The sequence below is a fragment of the Pteronotus mesoamericanus genome, unplaced genomic scaffold, assembly GCF_021234165.1.
Source record: "Pteronotus mesoamericanus isolate MK-2021 breed Mesoamerican mustached bat unplaced genomic scaffold, CSHL_Meso_final contig_90, whole genome shotgun sequence".
Classification (NCBI taxonomy): Eukaryota; Metazoa; Chordata; class Mammalia; order Chiroptera; family Mormoopidae; genus Pteronotus; species Pteronotus mesoamericanus.
Genome location: NW_026555277.1, coordinates 23,634,962 through 23,648,960, shown reverse-complemented (window position 1 = coordinate 23,648,960; position 13,999 = coordinate 23,634,962).

Below are 13,999 nucleotides of genomic sequence, written 5' to 3'. Positions count from 1 at the left end.
CCTATTAATTAGGAGTTTTTCCCATCTGGCCGGGGCAAGCAAGTACTATTGCCAGCCCCATGTGAGCACCAGGCATTATTCTCTCTGGTACTTTGAGGGGGCTCTTTTTCCCAGCATAGACATGCACTGCTTAATCCTCTGCTCACTACTCACAGGGGACTCTCTGAAGATCTCCACAGTCCTCTCTCTGTGAAGCTCTCTTCTCTGGGTCGCCTGCCCTGTGAATTCTATCTGCCTGGGTCTGACCGGACTCTTAGCTCTGCTGCTTCACCTCAGAGTCTGCAGACCTGTCTCTCATTTCCCTTCCCTGTGCCGTGACCTGGATACTCTCTCAAGGCACTAAGTTGGGGGAATTATATTGCTCACCATATTTATTTCCTGTATCTCAGGGATCACTTTCCTTTGTTGCTAGGCATCAGCATTTGGAAAACTGTTGTTTCATGTTATTTCACTTGATATTTGTGTTTGTTTCAGAAGGAAGGTAAATAATTGTATTTATTATTCCGTCTTGCCAGAAGTAGAAGCTAGAACATCTTTCTGAAGGCATGACTGATGCTCAAGCTTGAAGAAATACCCCATAATCTTGAAGTACCATTCTTCTGGATGCATGCACGTCAGCAGTCATCGTATGGTGGTTTACCAACAACAGATCGAAAAAAATGGGTTTGGGAGCCAAAGGATGGAAACAGAAGTAGCTCTGCTTAATGCCCATCCTGATGACCCATTTGGGGAATTCTGTTTTTCATTCCCACAACTCTGCACCCTGGAGGTATAGATATGTAGACTATTTCTAGCAGGGTATATTTCAAAAATCTTTAAAAGTTTAAGCTAGAGCTCCCATTCTGTCACCTTCATCACCTTGAATGAAGTAACCAGTATTTAAGGAAAGTTGACACCATCCTGGTCATTGACCATGATTATCAGGAGAAGGCAAATTTGATCACAATACCATGCAGGGAGGGGAGGATTTGCCTGGCAAACAAGTAATTCACCAGGGCCACTCTTGGCGCTCCTCCTCCCACTTTTCATAGTCAAGGAGCAAATTGAAAAGCAGCCATAGTCTGAGAAGAGCAAGGGATGAAGGGGATCAAGATCCCTTGGGAATGAAGATCTGGATCAATACTATTTAGTAATAAAATGGCTATGAGGTGTGAAAAGAGAAGGTTTTGGAATAAATGCAAGATTTCCGGCCTGAGTATCCAGAAACATAGGGTTGTCATATCCTGGGTTTGGAAGGACATTGAGAGAAGTAGGTTTCAGAGAAGATCAGAAGTTGAACTTGAAAGACGTTACTTTTGAGATAACTGGTAGATTTTAAAATAGATCTTTCAAGGCAATTGGAATGAGCCATGGAGTGCAGAAAAAGCCTGGAAGTTGCTTAAAATATTACTACCGAATGAAAGGGAGACTTTCAGAGTGTGCTTGGCTTCCCAGAGGGTGTGTCTCCCTCAAGCAGCGCAGAGCACGCCATATTTGGGAAGCCAGAGCTCATCTTCACGGGCTCTGCCCCTTGTTGCTGCATCTGCACTCATACTCCCCGCCTTGCCCCCCGCAGAACCTCTCCCTTTTCCCTTGTCTCCTACCACCCTTGACTTTTCAAGGGAAATATTACAAATATTCTTTCAAGCAAATATTCCTTGCCCATTTTGGGTGTCTAAGGAGGGCTGTGGGGATGGCTCTGAGCCTAGGCATTTTTCTAAGAAATGGAACATGGGCTTTCTTGGGCATAGTGTCATTCAGCCCAGAAAGAAGTTGGTTTAGAAACAAAACCGAGTAAAACAAAAGCCCCAAATTCTTTCTCTTTATAGAATATCTTCTCTCCCTTTTCTCTTTTATTACACACTCCTCTACAAATCTAATGCCACCTCTCAGAAAAATCTATTCAACTACTGGGAGGTTTCCTGAACAAGCCACAGCCACCAGATCCTTGCAGGCCAGGACACTTGTGCGAAGACTGAGGCCTGAGCAGGGTTTTATATCCCTGAGCTTCAGTTTTTTAGCATCTATGAAATAAAGAACTTGAACTAGATTATTTTGAAGGACCTTTCCGACTCTCCAATTCTATTAACTATAAAATAATTTAAATGGGACAAGAAATTTCATTGTTAACTTGGACTAAATGCAAAACCAGACATAGTTTCTCACGAACTCTCATGATAATCATCGAAGAACTTGATGAGCAACCAGGAGATTCTTGGCACTGCTGGCAGGAGCAACAACGACCTTTTAGCTTTGGCAAATAACCTGAAATGTAGTCTCTAAAACAAAGAGCAAGAGAACATTGACCTACCTCTCAAGAGATTCTTTTTGAAGATTTTATTTGTTAACTGATTTTAAGTTCTTTAACTCAGCAAAGCATATTAGACCATCAGTACTTGGAGTTATTTTGGGGATTTATGAGATTGGGTTTCCATTCGATGTGCAGAATGATTTCTGGGCTCTTAATCTGAAGGGGAGGCAAAGAGGACAAAAACTGCCCAACTCCACACAGAGTTGCCTTTTAAAAAAATTAACATTCTATAAATATCAATCACTGAATCAGCTTTTAAAAATAAACTAATTTATTCCAGCAGTGAGTGGAAATTATTTTTATTAATATTAAAATCATTCTTCTCCCATGATAATAACTGTTAATATACTAAGAATAACCTCATGTTTACTGGGTACATGGGAATTTCTGAGAACTATCAAAAAGAGCCACTGGGAAGGGCTAGGAAAAAATAAGAACAGAATGAGAAGAGATTATTTTGAAGGGGTTAGCTTTTCCATGTAAAGTTAAACTAGGGATCTAAATAATGCTATTGGAGCTACAAAACTTGGGGAGAGAGAACAAAAGTTCAAATGAAATATCCTGGTCACTTATATGAGTGATCTCAATCTAATCACCTAATTTAGAAATAACCAAAAGAATGTATTAGTTAAATATATAATCTAATATATTAACCTATTTTTTCAAATTTCCATAGACAAAAATCACAATTTCAAATAATCATATTAAATAAAAAGTTATATAATTACTAAAAAAAATTATTTTTGTCAATAAAATATATACTGCCTGCAAAACACTGGTAGAATGTTTAGTCTGATAGGGAAAGGCATGATTTCCAACAGAATACATTTTTTCCATAGTTTTTCTTCTATATTTTATGGATGTGAGTACATCTTTGAGGAGTTCTTAATACCTGAGAAGGAAATAAATGAGAGTGAAATCACATGAGATTACTACTTTTATAAAAAATAACAATTGATACCTCCCATTGTCTGCTTCTGGATTTGAAAAAAGAATTCATTACATTTCTTTATAAATAAATTAAAAAGCCAACTTCTATACAAGGAAAAATGCTTTAGACCAAATGAACAAACCCTCTATTGACCTCGTGGCTGACCATTTACCTGTCACCTTCTGAATTTCCATGAAATAAATAGGGTGTCATTTTATTAAGAATACATGCATAGATTATATTTATGTAGCAAGGTGTACATTCGACTGTGAAAATCAAGACAGAAGTAGCAGATGGTTTTGCTTCGACCCAAGAGACCACTCACTGAGCCAACACAGAATGAAAAGCTCCTTTATCAAGCATGAGGACATGGTATCTGATATTCCTACCCCAGTGCTTATTTAAATGTCAAAATAAAATAAAAGAAGAAAAGTGGGTTGGTACAAATTGACATCCAATCATCAAGTATCCCACTGATTGTCCTTTTGTGCTCGTTCCCAGTCAGGAGCACCAAAGTGGTCAGATATAAATAATCGAGAGAAACAGTAATGCACAATGCACACATATTTCTTATTAGCTATAATGACCCATTTACACCCAAAGTCTCATTCAAACTAGGAGGCTAAAACTTCTTCCTTTTACATCTTTAGGATATTTGTGTGTTTCTCTTTTAAGGAAACATGCTGTTTAAAGTAAAACTCAAAATACAAGAGGTACTGTCTTCATATCACAGATACGGTTTTCACATAACAAAAGAGATCATTTGAATCCAGTATTTACAACATAACAACTTTATAGCCTTCAATAGAAATGCCATACCTTCACAGTTAACTATTTACCAAAGACCAGCCTACCTGCAGGAGAGAAGAAATGAGCTTAAAGGTATGTGCTGACCCTTCTCCCCTAGCTTTCTTGGATCATTATTTTCATTCAGCAATTCACCAGGCTGTAGATGAGGCTCAGTTCATTCTTAATCTATCCATTGTGATTTTGTGTAGGTCTCTAATTTCATGTAGACTGCTCATTGCAACAAGCTTTGACTAAGGAAAAAAAATTGATACACACTTAAGTTCACTGTAAAGTAGTCAACTTTAATAATATGAATGATGTGGGTAAGGAATCCATAAAAGGCTGACAAATATAATCTCTTCTCTACAGGAATGCTATCCTAGTTATATGTGGACCTTCTTATAAATGCTTATAAATAGATGACGATGGCAGATGCTATCAGCGCTGCACCCAGAGCCCCTCCAATTTCTTTAGAATGCTTATGCAGAGTTCCCAGTGTGCTTTTTCTGCCCATGGCCAGAGCCTGCATCTCCTTGTGGGAGGGCTGCCCTGGCTGCCAGAACTCTGTTTGTCTGCTTGCACAGAGAGCCAGAAGTGCCAGATTCATGTCACCTCAGGTGCAGTCCTAGACATTGACTGATTGTGGCAGGATAATATTCCAACTCCCTTGTCACTAACGAACACTTTGACCTGTGAACCTACACTGTTTTCTGAGGTTTCATGTGGGGCTGAACCAGCTTGATAATACACACTCTTTTGGCCCCCTTTCCTTCCTGGTCACATGTACCCACTTCCTTATCAGTTTTTTCTGGAAACATTTTATAATAAATTACTTCCACATGCCTCTGCCTCTGGTTCTGCTTCTGGAGAATATAATCTAAATCACCCGGTACTAGATTTGGTCCTAGGTAATAGGCTCTTCGATAGGATTCTGGAATTGGGTCATCTGCTGACCAGATGGCAACAAAAATCCCACTGTTGTAGGTAAATCAGGAGATAATAACCCCTAAAATGCTATAATGTGACAATTGATAAAATCTTCATCTGTGAAGTTGGATTGGATACTTGGTCCTTTCAAAATCAGTCTCTACCTTCCTATTGAGTACTAAACCCATGACCAAGGTCTAGTCTTATCATGGGTCACCTGGAAAAGCTCCTGCTGAAGAAAGTGAATTACTTGCCAAAAGTACTGCAGAACCTAGTATATATTGATGGGAATCAGGAGAACATGGTTCAAGTGGGACCTTGAGGACCCTGGAGTAGTACACATGGTCATTCACGTTGCAGAGAAAAAGAAGTGGCCTAAGGTAAATCATACATGAGCTCCTGGGAAGTGTCAGATAGACTGGTCAGGAAAATGATTGGAAGATAGAGGAAAAGAAGTCTGGTAAAAAGAATGTGGGTATGCATATATGCCTGTGGGAGTGGACCCCAAGTGCGTGGATCTTTATTTCACATATAAATGCCCACCAGAGATATCCACTGTAAGGTAGGTACTACCCAATGAAGTAGATGGGAAGAGTCATCTGGAAATGTTAGCCAGCCTCTTCCCTGAACCATTCCAGGGCTTCAACAATGGCCACCAGAATGGATTAGAAATGGGATAGCCATGGAATTGGGAACTCTGTATGGACCCAGTAGCATGGCCTTCTACTCCCAAGCTTATCTACCTACAGTTTTGACCAAATGTTTACCCTGTAAACAGCAGAGAAAAATGCTGAGTTCATGATGAAGTACCATCCTTGAGGAGACCAGCTAGCCTCTTGGTGGCAAATTCATTATAATCAATCACTTCTACTGTAGAAAAAACAATAATACAATAATTTGTTTGGACCAGGATGGACACATATCCTAGATACAGATTTGCATTTTCTATCAGAAGAACCTTAGCCATCACCATTATCTGAGGAATCCCAGAGTCTGATTTATACATCTGGGATCCCATATGACATTGCTTTGGGCCAAAGGACCCATTTTATAGCAAAAAAAAAAAAAAATGCAAGAATGTGCACTTGGTCACCGGTTCCACTGGTTTTACCATCGACCATATTATCTCAAAGCTACTTACCTTATAGAATTTTAGAATGGCTTCTTAAAGAAGCAATTAAGACCCAGAAATGATATCCTGTGGGGTTGCGGCTTCATCCTTCAAGTTGACATATCTACCTTGAGCCAATAGCCATTATGCAATGTTGTGTCTCCAATAAGTAGAATACATGGGTCCAAGAACCAAGTGGTTAAGTAGCAGTGGACTCCTCCCACCATTGTGTCCTGTGCCTCTTTGGGGAATTTGTGCTTCCATCCTTGCAACACTAGGTTCAGTGTGTCAGGACATGGTTCCTGCTTGGGGGTCAGAAGGAGAACATTTCCACTAAGGGAAACAACAAGGGGTCAACTAAACCTAAAGGTCAAACTTTCAGGTCATTTTGAACCCCCTAGAGCTGGTAAACAGACAAATCAAGGAGTTGCTGTACTTCTAGGGGTAATGATCCTGATTATAATGAGAAGGTAGACTTGCTGCTACATAACAGGACAGGAAGGAGGGTGGAACTCAGAGAAAGCTCTCAGGCATCTCATGGTGGTCTTTCACCCAGTTTCAAATACAAACAGGAAATGATGACAAAGCCATAATAATCCGATCCCAGCCCCCACAGGGATGTATATCTGGATAACCCATTAGTTAAGCCACAAGATCTACAAGGGTAATCTAATGGGTGGGGCAAAAAGTGGGTCGTTAATATCCATTTACAACAGGGGAGGCTGTAGCTCATCCCACTAACCTTCCTTGAGAATGTCTTTTTAATTTTCTAGAAATGATGATCAACCCTGTCCTGAAGAATCTATGGAGTAAAGTTAATGTGAAACATTAATAATTCTGTGTTGGCAGAGGGGCAGACTGAAGCAAATGTCACCGGTGTTCCATTCATATGCCTTTGAAGCCCTTTACCATTTTCATATACAATGACCTCAGCATGCTGTTACCCTGACAGCCCATCCCTGTCCCTTCACATGACAGCTGCCCTCAGTCTGTAAGAACCCACTAGTCTGCTGGCAGAAACAGCCCAAACAGTCCAGGAACTGGTGTCTCATTTGGGTGACAGCCTGTGATCAATGACTGATAGAGATGAAGAACAAAATACATGAGCTCCTCTGCCCCCTGATCAAAGCGCCCCAGCAGACTTTCTCAGCCAGGGTTCCCCATCTGAACCACACAACACAAAACAGAGCTTGAATGACTAGTTCCTCAGTTCTCCCAAGGATGATACACAATAGAGGCATGGGAGAGAAATTAATTTATTACAATTAGGAAATGAGAACTTACTTCTCTCTCAAAATTATTGGGGGTAAAAAAAAGGTTGCCTGAGGATTTTCCAGACCTCCCCGTGAGTAACTGAGCCAGTTATTCTCGGTAGGACTTCAGAGAACGTGATACCCTCTCTTACCCCCTTCCCTCCTGGCTCCACTCCTCCATTCCCTGATGTTTACGCATGCCCTCTTCTCTAGGTCTGCACATGTCAAACCTAAGACATTAACTTTCTGAGCCTCGGTTTAGTGGGTGAAACACAAAACATGCATAGCTGGAGCCCAGGGAGTGTCTTCTGTGCTTGGAGATGGATAAGATTGCAGGGAGTTGGTGTCGGGGCAGCAGGGGCAGGTATTTCTCCAGGAATACAGAAATTGGGGTGCAGACAGAGACCAAATAAATAGTGATCAGACCTACAGAGCCCAAACTGAGAACAAATCAGTTGTCCAAAAGAGCCTCACAATGAAAAACTTGTTCATCAGAAGTAAACTGTATAAAGGTAAAGGTGGCTAGTGGCATATCAGTTATAATGGCAGTCCAGTTAATGATTTCAATTAAAAAAATTTCCACGAGCAGTTTAAGCACTCACTTTTTAACCTTTTTGTTCCTTCCCCCATTAATAGACTGCATTATTAATTTTGCAAGTTAACACTTTCTAGTAATAGCTTAATAAATAACAGTAAGTTGGTGTAATGAGAGAAACTTTGCATTGTTTTAACAAGTGCTATTAACTTCTGGTTTTCTCCCAGGAGCCTCAAAAATGCCAGAGGTTTAAATCTAAAGTATGAGAGTTTAAACATCAAGGTAATGGTGTTCCGTTCATACAAAAGATTTTTTTTTCCGTGTAGTGCCTGTTTCAAAATCTTACCCTCAGGAGTGTCTCACATCCAACCAAGAGCGAGTCCTGGCATCCGGCTCCTGCCACAGCCAGGCGTCCTGAGGGCCCCCGCGCACTACTGCTCAATAGATGAATAGATGGCCCAACAGGAGGAGAGAAAAAAATCTCTCTGTAGCAGGTATACATGCCAATCCATGAGTCTAGTTCTGTAAGAAACATTACCTTCCTTATCTATCCGTGCACCTTAAACTGTTTCAAACTGCGCCACAACTTCCCCGCTCTGCCCCCCACTCCCCTGCCACCCTGCCCAGCCTGGCTCCACCAGGTTTTTGGAAACTAAATGTCATTTTCGTTGGGGGCTCTCCCCTCTCCCTGAGGTCATGCTAAGTTCCAACAACCTAAAATAGTACCAATGCATTGACAGGAGAGGGAGAAAGGCGGGCTCAGTGCCGTCTGTCTACACAGCGTTTGCTGGCGTTCCTCATTCCATGCGGTCCTTGTGCTCAATCCTTATTTATATCTGCTCCAGTGGCATTCTTACTCCCATCCCACACTCCTCTCCTCTGGCGGGATTCTTCAGTACCTCCAGGCCTTCCTTGGGCCTGAGGAAATGGCAGTGCTGTTCCCACGCTGCGCCGAGGTCAAGACAGTCTTGAGCTTGTGTTAGGCCCCATGTGCCACACGCCAGACAGACATTTTCCCGCTGAGCCTTTTACCCTCAAGGAGCTTGAACCGAGAAACAAAAGATGGTTCCTCTGCTCTTAGGGACCTGAGCAGAGGGGTTCCTGAGCCCTCCCAGGGCTCAGACGAGGAGCAACAGGCTCAGGTCTCCTGTCTCTTTCTCCCTGTCCCCGCCACTTTCCCCTTCACCCTCTTTCTCTCCACTCCGCCCCCGCATGCCTCACCTCCGCAGAAGGCACTTCTTGTGGCAAGTATGTCTAGGGTGGCAGAGTGGTGCTAGGGTTAGAGAAAGGAGGTGACCTTGGAAACCTCTCATTCTTGGAGTTTTCTGTTTTTATGAGCTGAGATCCAGGACCTCAGATGCCAGGAGGACATTCTTTTCTCTTCCTCTTTTTGTTACTACAGCCTTTCCCTGAAGCATAAGTGTAGAGGGCCCCAGATTAAAGGGCGGGGGGGGGGGGGGAGTGAGGAGGTGGGTTAGGAAATATCAGAAAGAAACACAAACTAATAATGTACAAATATTACCCCTCATCCCTTAAAGTCAGGCAGAGGTATCAGCACCTCTGAAATTTCCTTTTTTTTTCTTTCAGTCAGAATTATCCCTGCTTCTATTTTTGCCCCTTTTGTGACCTACCTGCCATACCTCCCACTAAGCTTCTTTAATTCTCTTCTCTCTCTAGACTGGGAACTCTCAGAAGGCCAGCCCACATCTTATTGATGAACTCAGTTCCCAGCGTCAACACATCTAGCTAGTAGGACGTGGGACGAATGGGGCAACAATAAAGTGTTGGCAGAAAGAGGAACATAGTTTGTGTTTTAGCTTATAGCAGGGTGTTCTCAGGGCGACTAGGTGACAAAAGCATGAGGAGGTGGTCAGGTGTATCGGTGCTGGGGGGAGACGCTGGCTCTCATTCCTGGCTTTGGCCCTGACTTGTATAACTTTGGCCAGTCCGTTTAAACTCTTCCTGTCTCAGCCTGCTCTTCTGGAAGACCAAAGACCCTGGAGCCCTTTAGATGATGAGCGGTGACTTTGCCATATGATTTATCCTCTAGGCACCTCTGATGTGTCATTGGCACAATGGCCATGATAAGAGCGCGCTCTCACAGATGTGTGCTGCAAATTATGTAAGTTTATGTTTTACAAAGTGTTCAGAACAGTGCCCAGTACGTAGCAAATGCCATTTAAAGCTATTGATACATAAATAAAATAAGTAGCTTTGTTGTTATTATTTCAGCCCAATCTATATTCAGCCCCACTTCAAAATCATGGAGAACATGGGGCGCCTGGTCCCCACCCTTCAGGATGCAGGTCCTCTAACTGAGGGACCTTCTAAAGGCTTCAAGGTAAGGTGTGTAGTGGGTCTCATGCAAATCTGACAACTTGGACAGATTAGAGGACAGGAACCCAGATTCCTAAAATGAAATTACTTTCATGTAAAAATTGCTTTTATACAACCAGGAGGAGATCTATCTGTAAACACAAAGCAGTGTGGGCCCTCAGCAGCGATGAGGTTCTGCAATGAGCAAAACTTATCAATTTTATGGGAACTAGACAAAGTTATAAAATAAGGGTTTTTTAAATCTTTTTTCATTAGATTTTAACATAAAAATACAAGGGTAAACATGTAAACATGGGGGGTTTGTTTTTTTATTCACTGAGTTTGTAATCCTTTCCTGCATCCCTTCCCAGAATTAGCATGGGTTGGGTAATAGTTTCATTAACAATGTCCTTATTAGATTAATATACCAGTTTGTGAGGGGAGAAGAGGCCATGGACCTCTTGTGTTTATTTGAAATCTACTGGGGAAAGGGAAATATGTGTTTTAATCTATGTTTTACTGGAGATTCCAGAGACTAGAGAATATGTGTGTTGATAATATAGGTTAACTCATAGAAATAAATCATCTATCTTAGTGCACTTGGCATGTCTATTTTCACCGGCATCAATCGTCTAAAATGTTTATATTGGTGATCTAAGAAAGACAAGTCAAATATTGGTGCTTCTCATCATTTTTAAATCATGAAATCATCAAAGTCATTCATTCTGTCTCTGACCTCTTGCTGTTCAGCATCCATGATAGAAAATTTCTTGACTTAAAGTGCTAGTTAGAACCTCTCAGGATTTAAGCCCAGGCTAAATGCATAAATCTGTATCTTCTATTGTGCTGGGGCATTAGAAACTGGAAGAAAAGTGTTAATTCTGTTTTACTGAGGAGAGAAGATACAATTCAGCTGTTCCCAGAGAAGAGACCAATGTAGAAATGAGCACAGTGGCATATCTCCAGCAAAACTGAAAGACACACAGAGAGAGAAAGAGGGAGAGAAGCAGAAACACAGCAGAAAGATAATTAGGTATGATCAAGTGGTAGTCATTGGCAGTGAAATTTCATTGATTATTTCAATGGCTCCATATTGAGGTACATTTCAATCATCCTGGGATTTAAATATACCTCCATAAGGAGCCTTTTAAATCATCCCATCTCTGGTATGGGGCTCCCTTATGTTCAGGACTCCACAAGGCAGACACCTCTCCGACCTTCCATCTAATCTAACCACATCTCTCCATCTCTTTGCAGGAAATTGTTTTAGCACTTAATTTGCCTGTTGTATCCTCTTTATTTAATAGTGGGAGCTTTGGATGTTGTTTCTTGCTATGGAAGACCTGTTATGTTATACAAGAAAGCCACACACCAAGATGGGAAGAGTTTTGGTCCAGGGATCAGGAAATTCTCCACATGATCTTTGTATTCCCTTCCACCTTTAAGGGGCTATAATTTCACTGAGAGATTATGATAATAATAATTATAACATTGCCAGCCACCTTTTCTGTGTGTGTGTGTTTACCGCATGACAGACACTGTACCAAATGTCTGTACCTATTAGGTAATTTTTAATTTCCTCCAGTATGCAGAGCATTTTGGGGGCCAAGTTTATTTGAATGACTTGTCCCATGTCACACTGCTACTAAATGGATGGCAGAGGAAGTATTCAAACCATTGTCCACTGATCCTCAAAGGTGATACTGAGCTGTGCTCTCTGGGAAGGATAGGTGATAATGTCAAAAAGAGAGAAAGAGATCATCTAGTTTCAAGAATTACTTTTCACTCTAGAGGGCTTAAAAATTCCAATCTGAAGTCACCAAAGAGCAATACTAGGTGAATCATCATCAGTCAATCAATTAGTCTATCAGTAATGGGAAATCAGTGATTTGGACCATGTGCTAATGAGGTCAAGGCCAAGGTCAGAATGTGTGCACAGCCTGCAGAATCAGAGCCTGTCCTCCCAGTGTGCTCAGCCCCATTTCAAAGTCATGGAGAATGTGGGTTCCTGGTCCTCGCCCTTCAGAGTGCGGGTCCTCTAACTTAGGGACCCTCTAAAGGCTCCAGGGTAAGCTACTGTAGCTGGTCCCATGCAAACCTCACAACTCAGACATATTAGAGGATAGGGATCTGGGTTCTTAAAATGATTTTTTTTTCACATAAAAAATGCTTTTACACAACCTGGAGGAGCTCTATCTGTAAACACAAAGCAGCGTGGGTCCTCAGCAGCGATGAGGTTCTGCAATGAGCAAGACTTATAAAGTATTATGGGAACTGGAAGAAGTTATAAAACAAGGGTTTTTAAATCTCTTTTTTCATTAGCTTTTAACATAAAAAAAAAACAAGGGTAAACATGTAAACATGGGGGGTTTGTTTTTTTATTCACTGAGTTTGTAATCCTTTCCTGCATCCCTTCCCAGAATTAGCATGGGTTGGGTAATAGTTTTATTAACAATGTCCTTATTAGATTTTGGGGGTGCCCCGCCCAGAATGTGTAACTGGAGTCTGTGTATCTAAATCAATCTACACAAAGAAGTCAGAAAATTATGAATTTTTTAATGTAATTAATCAGTATTTGAAAATGGCAAGGCATTCATTAGAGAACAATTAAGCTATGATGCAAGAAGATAATTAGTAAATTGGGGACAGCACAGGTTCATTCACTATTTTAAAACTTAAATAATGCTGTTGATCTGTTTTTTTGTAAGTGACATTTTTTAAATTAATATTGAGATTTAAATAATCACATATTCTCTTTTGTATATGTCCATATATAACTCTCAGTTTTCCTAGGAATAAATGTGGGTTTTGGGTTGTTTTTTTTTATCTCTTCTAATCACCAACTTTCCCCCTTACATCTTTTCATTCTGTTAGGAAATTTTTCTCAGAAAATAGCAGTGTCTTATATATAGTTGGTACATGTTAAATAGTAGCTTCTGCCATTTATTAGTACTGTTGTTGTTGTTGTTGTTGTTGTATTTGAGAATGTCCATTAGCTTATGTTTCAGAGGACTGGATCTCAGCCAGCTTGCTTGTCTCTCCTACAGTTCTTTGATACATTTTATTTAGCTACAAAGAAGGACATGCCCTAAGTCATAGAAAACTAAGTTTTTGAAATTCAAAAGTCCAGGCCCTTAGGAAAAAAAGGCAGACAATCCAATAGAACAGTGAACAAAAGAACAGAAACTTCCAGGAGGATTTTTTTTAAATTATATTTCTTTTTTTAATTTTTTTAAAAATTCTAACCCGATGACACGTTACAGAGAAGAGAGAAACGTCGATGTTTCTTGGTTGCCTCCCATAGGTGCCCACCTGGCAATCAAACCCACAACCTACGTATGTGCCCTGATGGGGATCAAACCTGCAACCTTTTTGGTATATGAAACAAGGCTCTAACGAAATGAGCCACCCAACCAGGGCCAAAAAGGATGTTATCTCAATGGTCAGTAAGGTGATCAACTTCACAAGTCATCAGGAAAACTCAGTGCCCCTGCACACTCACTAGCATGGCTATTTGAGAAAAATAGACAGTACTAAGTGTTGATGAAAACATATAGAAACTTGAACCCCTGTATCCCATTGGTAGTGGTATAAATTGGTAAAACCACTAGGGAAATTGACGGTAACTACTAATGTGAACATATTATGACTTTATGATCCAGAATTCCTGGTATATATCTCCCTAGAATATGGACATATGTTTAACAAAAGGCATGTTCAGGAATGTTAGCACTATTTGTACTAGCCCGAAACTGGGAAACCACCCAAACCATTCACAGTGGAATGGATGTTAGAGTATAATTCATTATCTTCTTCCAAAAAAATCTCTTTGTCTCACCTCCCCTTC